Raw genomic sequence first — 13,790 nt, 5'->3', positions numbered from 1 at the left:
TGCGGCGGGCCAAGCTTTCAACCAGGGCAGGCCCATAGCAGACACCTTGGTCTTGCGCCAGGTACGCGCGGCCGCCCTCAACGAGGACTCCCCCGCTTTAATAGAATAGGACGTCCTCCCTGACGGGGCCAGGAGCAGCAGCGCCACTGACATTCGGGACGTGTTTACACGCCACGTTACAGTGGCTGGAACTTTGAACTGTGGCGATCGCGTAGCGGCATCTATGGGGAGCGCTGATGCCACTTGGCGATGCATCCGCGAGGTGGCGCTTGCCGTCGCTTACACGTTGCTTGAGCTATCACACAACAGTGTAGTCAGCCAGGCATCGTGTGTATTTTTGCTCTTTTTGGTGGTTTTTCAAGCGATTTGTCGGATTCTTTTATGCTGCGTGGAACATGAGCCGATGGCAAAGCTATTGTTTTGTACCCGGCTGCTCAACCGGGTACAAATCGTGCAAAATGAAGCTCTCGCTATTCGGCGTGCCAAAAGATGAAGAGCTGTTCCTGAAGTGGCAAAGGAATATTCCACGAGCAGATAAACCGCTTGAGCGACACGCTGCTGTCTGCGAGCTACATTTCGACGCCCGGTTTGTGTCGCGGCACTTTGAACATGTTATCCAGGGACAGTTGGTGCGCATTGATCGGAGCAGACCAGTTCTTTCTCCAGACGCAATTCCAACAGTTTTTCCTAACGTACCAAAGTACCTGTCGAAGCCAGTCCCCAAGAAAAGGAAGTCCCGGGAAAGGCCAGACCCACAACCTTCAAATATTCGCAAAAGGCATCGAATGGATGAGCCGTCTCCCGACAGCGCGGAAGATGCTTCTCTACTTGACGACCGGCCAGTGCTTGCTGTCGACTGCATAAATGTACCACTTCCGTCAAACAGATGGGGAAGACACGTGTTCGGTGAGAAACCGCTCCATGTGGTCTACAGCCTGTGCTTACCTGGTACCGACACGAGCCTCCTACACGCACAGAAGACGGTGGTGTTTCGTGACGTGGACAGTGGTGTGAAATACGAGGTTTACGTTCGTGGCTTAGAGCTCACGCTAGAACTGCCGTGCGATCCAGCGTCGCTTCTGCAGACTGTTGACAGCATAGAGGTTTGCTCGGGAGCTGGGCTCTTGGAGGAATTTCCCCTTGCCTGCTCAATGTGAACTTGAAAATTTGGAATGGGGGCCTCTACCACAAGAAATGCAAAGGTGTGACAGATCAAAACGAGAAATGTTGCATTTCATGCAAGTGCCTCAGGAGGCTACTCATCAACCAGAGGTGCCGAACGAGGCAGCTGAAGGGGAAAAAAAAGGAATGCAGCAACAAAGATGAAAGCAAGCTTGCAGACAGTTCGCCGCCTGAGAACGAAAGTGGACACTAGATCAGGTGATCTCACAAATGAAGGAATATAACGAGAAAATTGAATAGGCTTCCCTGCAGAAGAAGATTGATCAGCTTCCTCCAAAACAGAGGGCTGCTATCATGCAGTGTTTCAAGGCTGCAAGCCGCAAGTCCCCAAAAGGCATGCGGTACAGCCCAGAATGGCTACTTGAATGCATAATTATGCATATGAAGAGCCCACGGCTCTACGAGCATGTGAGGAGGGAAAATATCTTGGTGCTCCATAGCCGTACCTGTCTGAAGACATATATGAAGCAATATGAAAGCACATTCGGATTTAGTGCCAGTGTCCTCTCAGGCATTGCGCAAAAAACAGAAAAGATGACTGAATTCCAGCGTCACGGCAGTCTGATAATAGATGAGATGAAGTTGTCAGAGAATTTTGCAGTGGCAAGAGACACTGAAAAGATTGATGGATTTGTTGACCTGGGCACATTTACTCCACAGTGTGAAAGAGGGGTAACATGTGACCATGGTATGGTAATCATGTTCCAGCCTCTCTCGGGATCATGGCACCAAATTCTTGGAACGTTTGCATCCAGAGGAAACGTGAAGGCGCCTTTGCTTTCAAAGATAATCCTGGAAGTTGTACTTGCGGAGAATGCTGGCCTCCGAGTTGACTACATAACTTGTGATGGAGCATCATGGAATAGGGCTATGTGGCGACAGTTCGGAATTTCTGGAACGACATCTGCTATAAAGTCATCTGCGCCTCACCCAGCTGGAAATGACCGACGCCTCTTTTTCATCTCTGATTTTCCGCATTTGGTGAAATGTGTCCGAAATGGTTTTGTGAAAAATGGGTATATAACACCGGAAGGCCATGTGGATGTGAAGCCAATTCGAATTGCACATGAACTTGACAAGTGTGCAACCACATTGAAAGTGATGCCTAAAATCACAGAGGTGCACGTCAATCCGAACAATATCGAAAAAATAAAAGTTAATTTTGCTTTCAATCTTTTCAGCCCAGAACTTCTTCGAGGTCTTTTCTTCTATAAAAATCAAATTGGGAAATCGTGCACCTATGGTGACCACACAGAAAAGTTCGTCAAATTCATGCATGAACTGATTGTCATTATGACATCAAGAATGACCGCAGATGGACTAAGGCCAAACTCGAAAGAAGAACTGGCGTTGAACAATGCCCTGGAATACATCAAAAAGTGGGAAGCAAGCACAGGGCTCTCCAAAGGAGGTTTTTTGTCACCTGGCACAGCAGAAGGCCTTAGAGTGACTCTACATGCAACACTGCAGCTTTTGTCCTACCTCACACAGCTAGTTGGCTATAAGTATCTGCTAACTTCTCGGTTAAGTTAGGACCCAATTGAGAAGCTATTTGGAGTAATTCGGCAATTCTCGGGATGCAATGATCACCCAACATCAGCACAGTTTCTCACCGCTGTGAACTGTCTTAGCTTTCACAATTTGGTCAAAGAACCAGACAGGAAATTGTGCAGGTGGCACCCTTGTATCTTTGGTAGGAGCAAAAGAGGTGTCCAGTCATGTGGATAATCTGCTTGACGTTGGAAAATTGGATGAAGCCTCCAGTATACTTCAGACGGCTCATTTGCTTGGAGACCACGCTTACCCAGAGCAGACTAGCGATGCCAGGCTCATTTATTATCTGGCAGGGTACGTCGCAAGACGAAAAATCTTGACAACAAAATGCCAAGAGTGTTTTAAGGAGCTCGATCCTTACAACAGCTGAAAATGCCGACAAGGACCTGTCTTCTTTTACTGCTTTCTGTGACAAAGGAGGCCTCCTATACCCGTCTAGCCAGCTCTACTCCTTTGTGGTAGCCTTGGAAGATTCTTTTACGGTATGGTTTAGTTGGCACAATCTGCACAGAGACAGCATTATAGATATGGCTCATTACTTGCAGAATACACCACTTATTGGCTGTGAGGATCACAAAGATGCACTCACAAGGAGCATCCTGAAGTTCTTTATTATGAAAAGGCTTCATTTCTACACAAAGTTTTTGAACAAAGCGCGAAAACCAACAAGAGAGAAAAAGAAGCACCACAAGCTCAAAAGACCCACATGAAAGCCGCGAATTTGTGCTGCCTGTCGTTGAGCTAGTTATGGTTTGTCCTTGGCCAAATAAAGCTTCAAAAGGTGCTCTTTCTGTGGCCTTTTCTGGCTTCTGACATGAATGAATAGCATTTAAAGTCACTGCTACAGTAGACTCAGCTGCTGACTGGAAAATCAGAACTGTTTTTTTCATTTAAATCACTGACCATGCTCCTGGTGGATATGTGTTAGGACATTCTCATATTTATGAAAACAGGCGAAGGATAATAGGTCAGCGCAGTATGTCATTAAAACGAGTTGGGATGTGAAAAGTCTACTCGCAGTATTTTCAATCTATGAACATTTTTTGCCAAAGCAGTTGCACACATAAAGCAGTTGCACACAAAGCAGTTTCCGGTGATAGATTACTTGGCACATTAGTTCTTTAGGTGGTGCAATTTAATAGCTATTAACTGCCTAGGAAACGTTACTTGCCGAAAAACGACGAAAGCTGAGGGTTACATTAGAGACTTTTAGTATAGCGTATGAGCGCTTGCGTACGCGATACGCAAGCATTTGGCGGGAGGTAACAGAGGAGGTCGCACGACCACTTTTAGTTTATCGTATGCCAACCTGAAAGCAACGATAGCGTAGGTTGCAGTGGCGCCATCTGGTGTTAAATTGTGAAAATATGTTGCGACAAAGTTTCTTCTATTTAGCTAAGGCATGGCCAAGCTTATCTAAGTCGCATCACGCATACTAGCCGGTTGCGTGGCCAAATGGTTCGTGCTCGGCACAGTGGAGGTAGGGTCCGACTTTTTTTATGTAACCGAACCGAGCGAGGTTCTTAATAACGTCATGGTGCGTACTAGCATCCTTTCGGACCCCTACTGCCTAGCGTTTTTAAGCTGGGACGACATCGAAGCCGTGATGATGCGCGAGCGTGAACAGCAACGCAGACTCTATGCATCCAAGCGCGGCCTGCTGAATCTGGACACCATGCCCGACAGCACGTCCGAAGTCACTTTAGGTTCGAGAACGCGGACTTTCGGACGCTTGTGAACGCTTTAGAAGTGCCCGTATACATAACAAGCGCTCAGGGAGTGCGAGTGTCTGGGCTAGAAGCCTGTGCATCTGTTTGCGGCGACTGGCCTACCCGAACAGACTGTGCGATCTGCAGGAATTCTTTGGCCGCCACTATTCAGTGATATCGAGCATTTCAAACAAAACAATGCTGCACATCGAGCAGAGATTTGGATCACTGCTTGACAACCTGCTGCGTCATAAGTGGCTGAGCACGTCTTATTTGAAAGAAATGAGCAACTCAAGGCCCGGGCAGTGAACGGCTTTCCGCAGGCGAAATTCACATTTCTCAAAATTTTTCCACTGTGCAGCGTCCTTGAAGGGATTTTGTGCGTTTACCTCCCTAAGTAACGCTAAATCGTCTGCGAATGTATTCGCAGATGAGGAGCGGAATGTTTTGCGCTGTCAACACGGTGGCTGCCATCTGAGAAGTACGACCATGATGTCAACGCACACATGTGCTACAAGCACTGCAACGCAGCGTTGCTGCGACGGGCTTGGTGGCTAGCCTAGACGGACCAGCTAACCGCCGAAACGGCTACTTGTGATAAAGATGAAGTGTGGCAAGTGCGCTGCACGCACTCGCGCGCATGGGGGGAAAGAAGACGACGAAGTAGGAGAATACAGATCGGCTCGACCGTATGCTACGTGTACTGTTTCATTGCTAATTATCATTACTACGATACAACACTACTTTTGGCAAGGCTGTGACTACATTTCCTCAAGAATTCAAATCAAGGCAATCCACAGTCGGTTCTGTCTTGTTAGGGTTAAGAGCTGGGGAATCGTTACACAGAATCGAAAATTGGGCAAGTTTATCCCTCTTTCTTTATGCTGTTGGCGAGGCGAGGCAAAGTGAATATCACATGTGCCATTTAAAGCAATGAATATGTCTAAAAACCCAATAACATTGACGAATTCTCTCCGAAGTGGGAGACGTGGGCGCCGCCATCTTGGCAACGCTATTTTTCCTAGCGTACGCAAGAGCAGGCACGCTAAATTCGAGAAATAGCGTACGTAACGCGCACGTACGCTAAACCTCGGTTTGGAATAGCGTTTAGCGCATGCGCAGTACGAAGCACGCTATTTTATAGCGTATGCTATGCCTTTGCGTATGACTGCGTACGCTATACTAAATGTGTCGTCGGTGCGGCAAGGTGGGCCATTTCTACTCTCTCTGCAAGTCGTCCGACCGTCCTGAACAAGTTCAGCAAGTTGCAGATACTGCTGACACATCGTCGATGCCGGATGGCTCCAGCAGTGCGTCTATTCTCAATGTTGAAAGTCAAAAAAACGGAATTTTCGCCTCAGTCCTGATTGAAGGCAAGTTCATCCGCTTCCTGATTGACACCGGCTCATCTGTGTCAATTATTTCTGAAGATTTATACCACCGATTCTTCGCTAAATGTTTCCCGCTTAAATCAACTGCAGTTCAACTATTGGACTATTCTAAGTCTCGGATTATAGTCCAAGGGTGTTTTGTTGCCACAGCAAAGTTCCACGACCGTACCGCCTGCATCCTGTTGTACGTTGTCTCGGGAGGCACAACGCTGCTGGGCCTGGATTCCATTGCCGCTCTACAAATGAAGATCAAAGATGCATCGTTGGAATGTCTTTCCATGACACCTGATACGCCTCTGTTACCTCCTGAGCTACGTCCACACTTCGAACATCTCTTCTCCAAGGAACTCGGAGTTGCTCGTGGCTACGTGCACAAAGTCAGAGTGCAGGATTCCGTTTCTCCTGTTGCTTGCAAGCTCCGACGGCTGCCGTTTGCCATTCGTCAGCAGGTGTCCGAGGAACTTCAGAAGCTTGAAGCTCAAGACATCATTGAACGGGTCGACGCTTCCAAGTGGATTTCACCCATAGTCGTGGCTCGGAAAAAAGATGGCTCCATCCGAATGTGCGTCGATTTGCGTGAGCCGAACAAGGCTATTGTGGTCGACAGTTTTCCTTTGCCTCAAACTGAAGAACTTCTACATAGCTTGGCCGGGTCACAGCGTTTTTCGAAGTTGGACCTTGCCTCGGCTTACCATCAAGTACCACTTAACCCTGAGAGTCGGGAATTGACCACATTCATTACCCATGATGGCCTCTTCTGCTTCAAACGAGTGTGTTTCGGCCTTGCTTCGGCGCCTTCGGCTTTTCAGAAGATGATGCACTTAATTTTAAAAGGGTGCAAAGGTGTCCTCTTCTACATCGACGACATCATAGTCCATGGCACCTCCCGACAGGAGCACCTGACCAACCTTCGTGCTGTTCTCGAGCGCCTGTCCCAAGCCGGACTCAAGCTCAACCACAAATGTGTCTTTTGCGGGGCCGGCCTTTTGTTCTACGCACCGACCACAGTGCACTTGTCATTTTGCTGTCGACGAAAGGAACGGGCCATCGGCCGTTGCGAATTTCACGTTGGTCGGCTCGCCTGTTGTGCTACAACTACACTGTAGAGTACCGCAAAGGCAATGACAACTCTGTTGCGGATGCTCTGTCTCGCCTTCCCTTACCGACCACATCGTGCAGTGAGCCCAGTGAGTTCGACGCCAGTGACGACGACTTCGTCTGCCTGCTATCGCCAGCCGTGACTCTACAAGAGCTTCAAGAGGCAACCATCAGCGACGCGGCCGTTGCTCAAGCCATTCAGTTTACATCGGCGACATGGCCGGACAAGAAATCCCTACCGGAGAACCTTAGGCCATACTATCTCCTGCGCTCGGAGCTGTCCGTCGTGCAAGGCGTCTTGTACCGAGGTGACAGGCTCGTCGTTCCCGAAAGTTTGCGACGACGCCTCATGGACATCGCGCACGAGTCACACCCCGGGATCAGCCGCACGAAAAGTCGACTGCGAGAGCTCTACTGGTGGCCGCGCATGGACGAGCACGTCGAAGAAATGGTACGGACATGCGTCGTGTGCCAGTCCTGTGACAAATCGGCTCGTCCGGTGGCAGCTCCTCTGCAACCTGTCGCCTTCCCAGAGAAACTTGGGATAAGGTTGCCATTGATATCGTGGGGCCTTTCGACCAAGCTCCCAGTGGCTGCCGCTTCGCGATTACTCTCATGGATTATTACAGTAAGTGGCCAGAAGTTGTCTTCGCTGATGCCATCACAACTCAAACCGTTCAAGAATTCCTGCTTGGCCTCTTCGCTCGTGAGGGTTACCCTCAAGAGATTGTCTCTGACCACGGACCTCAATTTTCATCGATGGCCATGCAAACTTTCCTCCGCGAACGGGGGATACGCCATTGCTACTCTTCAGTGTACCATCCCCAAGCTAATGGACTCGTTGAACGATTCAATCGAGTGCTTAAGTCCTACATTCAGCTAGCTCTGTGCGAGCGACGCGACCTACGTACAGCGATTGTGGACTACCTCGGTGTCTACCGCTGTACGCCCCATGCCACGACAGGAATTGCACCAGCTGTCCTACTTCATGGCCGGTTGCCCCGCACAAGACTTAACGTCGTAGGCCTGCCGGATCAGTCCTTCTCAATAGATCCGACAAAAGCGCTTAAGCTTTTGCGGCAGAGGCTTGACGAGAAACAAGCGCAATACAAGCTTTATGCGGACCAGCGGAGTGGCGCCCAGTGTCGTGACTTTCAGATTGGCCAGTACGTGCGTGTCCGCAAACCAAATGTGCGAGGCAAACTGTCAGCTCGGTTTTCGGAGCCTCGGAAGGTTGTGGAGCAGCGTGGACCTGCATCTTATCTGCTGGATGATGGGCGAGTGTGGCACTCGTCCAAGTTTTCTGCGGTTCGCCCAGAAGTAGTTCAGCAGCAGCTGTCCTCCTCAGCTCCAGCGGCCCTTTTCGCTGATATTTCGCCGCCTATCGACGGCAACCGAATGCCGCCGCCCAGTCCACAGTCCGGAACCGTGGTCCAGGGTCCTTCTTCGGACGCGCCTTCAATCCATATGATGCCAGCCGTTCCGCCCGCTCCGGAATCGGCAGCCGCTCCTCAACCCTCGTGTAGTAAATCCACAGCGGCAACTGCGGCTTCACCTCCTGCGCCGCCTCGCCGAAGTACTCGCAAAAAGAAGCGGCCCGCATGGTTCAAAGACTATGACATCCGCTAGACATTTTGTTTTTTTTAAGTGCGGCGGAAATGTGATAAAGATGAAGTGTGGCAAGTGCGCTGCACGCACTCGCGCGCATGGGGGGAAAGAAGACGACGAAGTAGGAGAATACAGATCGGCTCGACCGTATGCTACGTGTACTGTTTCATTGCTAATTATTATTACTACGATACAACACTACTTTTGGCAAGGCTGTGACTACATTTCCTCAAGAATTCAAATCAAGGCAATCCACAGTCGGTTCTGTCTTAGGGTTAAGAGCTGGGGAATCGTTACACAGAATCGAAAATTGGGCAAGTTTATCCCTCTTTCTTTATGCTGTTGGCGAGGCGAGGCAAAGCGAATATCACATGTGCCATTTAAAGCAATGAATATGTCTAAAACCCCAATAACATTGACGAATTCTCTCCGAAGTGGGAGACGTGGGCGCCGCCATCTTGGCAACGCTATTTTTCCTAGCGTACGCAAGAGCAGGCACGCTAAATTCGAGAAATAGCGTACGTAACGCGCACGTACGCTAAACCTCGGTTTGGAACAGCGTTTAGCGCATGCGCAGTACGAAGCACGCTATTTTATAGCGTACGCTATGCCTTTGCGTATGTCTGCGTACGCTATACTAAAGGTCTCTATTTGCGGCTTTTGGATGCCTTGCGCTTGGAAGACTGCCCCAGCAAGTTCACGCAAACACCCGGCCACCACTGTACTCGCAGGCACGGTCTGAACTTCCAATCACAATAACAAACAGAGCGAGGCCGACGCGTCAACGGTGACAAGCCTAGTCCACGTTGCAACGCTAGAACGCGAACGTCTGTAATTTAACCTCAAGAGCGAGGGACTATATTCGTTAAAGATAACTAGGGGTGCTCATTGCATGGTTGAACAAGCTATATTTCATTTGTGTTGCCCCGCCGCAGTGGCTCAGTGGTTAGGGCGCTCGACCGCTGACCCATAAACGCAGCGGGCGCGTTTCGATGGGGTCCAGACGCAAGGCACCCGTGTACTCTGCGAATGGAGGCCTCCACAACGGCGTCTATCATAGTCTAATACCCCTGTCACACGGGCACTCTAAAGGCACTTTGAACCTTTACACTCCCAAAGGAGCACTACTTCAAGGGAGTTCGTCCGTGCTACACGGCCGCGGAACGACCTTCGCAAGAAGTTTTTAGCGCCCTCATCGGCAAAAAGCGTTATTAAAATTGCAATCCTCACTGCACATGTAAATACAGAAATGTCAAATTTTTTTAGTAAATCAGTTTTATAACCGTATTATGTTAAAGCAACAAACAACACGGCCGACATGGCGACATATTTACCGTGGCTACAGTGACGCTCGTATATCTGGAACGAGAGTATGGCGTGGTGAGACTGCCACAAAACAAATGATCTTATATTTTAAAACACCACTAATCTTATGAAGTGAATTTATAAAATTAAAATTGAACGTTTCTTTTCTCAATTTATTTATGCTGTTAACTCGCTGGGAGAGAGAGTACTCCCTTGAAGCCTCAAAGGACGAACTCGAGCTGCCTTGTTTCGAAGCTCCTTTGAGCTAGGTGTCCTTTGGCGCGTCCGTGTGGCAGCGCGCGTTCGTCCTTAGAGTAATGGAGCATTAGTTCAAAGTACCTTTACAGTGTCCGTGTGACAGGGGTATAAGTTGCTTTAGGACATTAAACCCCATAAACTATTTGTGCTGCGCGTATACATAATAACGCTGCTTGAGCAGAAACCAACGAAGAACGCCAGGCGAGCCGGGCGCTCTGACGTGAAAGCGGACGGCAGCGCCACCTGAGCCTTGCATCGCAGGAGCGCACGCGAGCGGCGGCGCCATCGGCACACTTCACAACTCTAGCCACTGTAGCCAAGTGTCACAGATGTTTGCTTCTGGCGTCGAACGGGAGGGTGGCCCGGAGTTTCGCGAGGCGATCCGCGAGTTTTGCCGGGACCTTCCCGTAATCCCGGAGGAGCTTTCGGCTCACTTCTGCGCGCCGGTGTCGCTGGACGAGCTCCGCGCCACGCTAAATGCAATGAACACCGCCTCGGCCCCTGGGCCTGGCGGAATCCCGATCAGTTTTTACACGCGTCTTTATGAGCTGTTAGGGGGTCGCCTGCTTGACATGGTGAACAAGTTGGTGACAGATGGAGCTAGACCGGACTCCTTCCGGGAAAGCAGAGTCGTGCTCATCCTGAAGCCCGGCGAGTGCCCATCCGACCCGCAAGCGTGGCGCCCGATCACTCTGCTCAACGCAGACTACAAGATCGTGGCGTCACTGCTGGCGAACAGGTTGAGCACGACTCTGCCCCCGCTCATCAATCCTGCGCAGACGTGCAGCGTGCCGGGCCGCTCGGTGTTCTCCGCTCTCGCACTCCCGCTCTCGCACTCCCTGTTCACGTTCACCTCGAGAACGGGGATCCCGGGCTGCTTAGTCTCTTTGGACCAGGCCAAGGCGTTCGACCGTGTCGAGCACCGGTACCTCCTAGGAGTCCTAGAAGCCTCTGGCTTTCCTTCCGAATTCATCAAAAGATTAATCTTCTTTACTCGGAGCTTACAGCCAATTTAAGTATAAATGGAGCGATTAGTGCTTCTTTCTGCATCTCTCGCGGCATTAGGCAGGGATGTCCATTGTCACCAATGCTTTTCGTACTCTGCATCGACCCATTGCTACGTCGCATAGCCGACGATCCATCAGTACGCGGATTCCCCCTGCCTGGCCAAGGCCAGGTTAAGGTCTCTGCGTACTCTGATGACGTGTCCCTGTTTTTGCGGGACGAGGACAGCTACGCGGCATTTTTACGGCTCTTTGAAGAATACAGCGAGCTTTCCGGTGCCCTGCTGAACAGGGGAAAGAGCAGAGCGCTGCGCTTCGGCGCATTCTCATCGGATCTGCTGTGCGAAGTGCAGTGGGTCTCCGCCGTAAAAGTATTGGGTGTTCACTTTCTCGCGTCCGGAGAGGCGGGCCGAGAAACGTGGACTCAGCTCAGAGCTACCACAGAAAGACGCTTGACCGTAGCGGCGCGATTTCGCCTCTCTCGCAGAGCGCGCGTTTATCATCCGCTCATCGGTGAGCCTTGCCGTCGACGCTGCCAATCAGACGGGCTGTCGCCGAACGTAATATTTCTTGAAGTCGTATGTAACATTTGGCGACCATGGCTTAGCAAGAAGACGTAACTTCAAAAAGTCCGGGATGCCAGTGAGTTTAGCTTTGCCTAGAAACTATCCTAAGTCATATTCTTAAGGCAAGTTTGTTGTCTTCTTGCTGTTGCCTCTGGACTTCAATCCTAAGAAAGGCGAAAGGGAATCATTTCGGCCTGCTGCGTCACTGGAGCTCACTGTTGGCGGTGTCCCTTCCGTGGAGTCGACGACATCGGCTAATGTCCGGTGATGAAAGCTTGCATCACTCTGGTCAAATGCTACACCGTTATCACATGTCACACCAGAATCTTCAGGGGCGCAGTTGGATAACGCTTCGTCAGAGAACCGCTGACGCTTGAAGAAGCGTCGTATGTCCATCATTCGGGACCGCGCGAGACAAAGTTGGCTATGGAGTTCCTCGTGGTTGATAGTGTTAGAAAACATGTACACATTGATTGGAAAATCGGTTGAACGCGTACGTTGAAAACAAAAAATGGCTATATATACATGGCTTGCACCGACGTCATCAACAGGAATGCTGGGATACGCGGCCGCCATATTCATGACCCACCGCCGCTCCGTGCGCACTGGAGTGGTCGCGGTAGTGCCAGCTCGTGTTGTTTTCCGCGTGTGCGTAAGCGTTGCAGTCTCAGCATGGTCAACTGCGCCGTTGTGGGCTGCTCCAATCGCAGCGACTTTACAGGGAGAAAGAAAAGGCCAACTAGCGCGAGGTTTTTCTCTCTGCCGAAAGTGATCGAAAACCAGTGCGAGCGAACCAAGACTCTGAGTGCGAAGCGCCGCAGCTTGTGGTTAGCACGCATAAAACGTGCTAATTTCAACCACGAAAGCCCCAATGTGCGCGTCTGCGGTGTGCATTTCATAAAATGTGAGCCCACTGTATGTATCTCCGTTTTATAGAAAAAAAGCCAACACGACTACGTGGAACGCTTTGAAAACAGCTTTGCGTCCGCAGGAGAACCGTCCAACCTGTTCGACGAGACAAATCCAGACTGGGCCCCGTCTCTCAGTCTCGGTCACGGGACCAGGCATGCTGATTCCGCGCGGCACGATCGCAAAGCAAAAAGACTCGCTCACAAGCGACGGGCCGATGTTGAAGCGACAGCAGTGGCATCGGAGGCGTCGCCGCGTGCCTGTCCCGATTCCCCACAGCCACCGCAAGCTGAGGAAGTCAGCGCCGATGAAAATGAGACAGGTCAGTAGGCATTTTTTTTTTCATAGTAATGCATGGTCATTTGTTTTTGCTTACGATGCATTCCAAGGCCTTTGGTGCGTCGGTCCGCTTACCTAGTGCTTGTGATGCCTAGCCAGCATGCAGTTTCGCTGGCTGCCACTCTAGTTTACGAGCTTATAAACTTTTTTTTTATACAGGAATCGCTGTTCAAACCGACATGACCATGCAAGACATACAGGCACTGGAGCAGCATTCTGTAGTGCTGAATGAACATCTGCACACATTGCAGAAAGAGAAAGAGCAGCTCGAGGTGACTGAAGACTCACTGAAAAGTTGTGAAGCAAAGGTGCGACTGTACACTGGGATGCCAAACTTTGCTGTTTTATTTGCTGTGTTCGAAGCACTAGCAAGCTTCATTTCACACAATGTCAACAATAAGCTCACAAAATTTCAAGAATTCGTTCTGTTGATGATGAAGCTAAAAGTAAATCTGCAAAACGCTGACCTTGCATTTCGGTTCAATATTTCAGAGGCTACAGTATCGCGCATTTTCGACAAGTGGCTGCACGTGGCGTATTGCAGACTTAAAGATGAAATAATCTGGCCCACACGAGATGCTTTGCAAAAGACAATGCCACAGGCATTCTACGACTCGTTTGGTGCGAATGTAGCAGTCATCGATTGCTTCGAAATCAAGATAGAAAGGCCATCATCGTATCTTCCAAGATGTGAAACATGGTCCCAGTATAAATGTAGCAATACAGCCAAGTTCCTGATAGGGATTGCTCCACAAGGTGTTGTTACATATATATTCGAAGGTTGGGGAGGCAGGGCAAGTGACAAACATATCACCGAACACTGTGGGTTTTTGGACAACTTGGTGCCTGGAGACGTTGTACTCGCAG

The 13,790-nt window shown here is 50.0% G+C and overlaps 1 pseudogene; it reads left to right on the top strand.

Annotated features, from left to right (window-relative positions):
* The first annotated feature begins 395 nt into the window (after positions 1–395).
* On the top strand, positions 396–1,375 carry LOC144115291 (uncharacterized; annotated as a pseudogene).
* Positions 1,376–13,790: the final 12,415 nt, after the last annotated feature.

Source organism: Amblyomma americanum, chromosome 1 (assembly GCF_052857255.1).
Source record: "Amblyomma americanum isolate KBUSLIRL-KWMA chromosome 1, ASM5285725v1, whole genome shotgun sequence".
Lineage (NCBI taxonomy): Eukaryota > Metazoa > Arthropoda > Arachnida > Ixodida > Ixodidae > Amblyomma > Amblyomma americanum.
The sequence above is the reverse complement of the archived record's forward strand: the minus strand, read 5'-3'. Positions and strand labels throughout refer to the sequence as shown.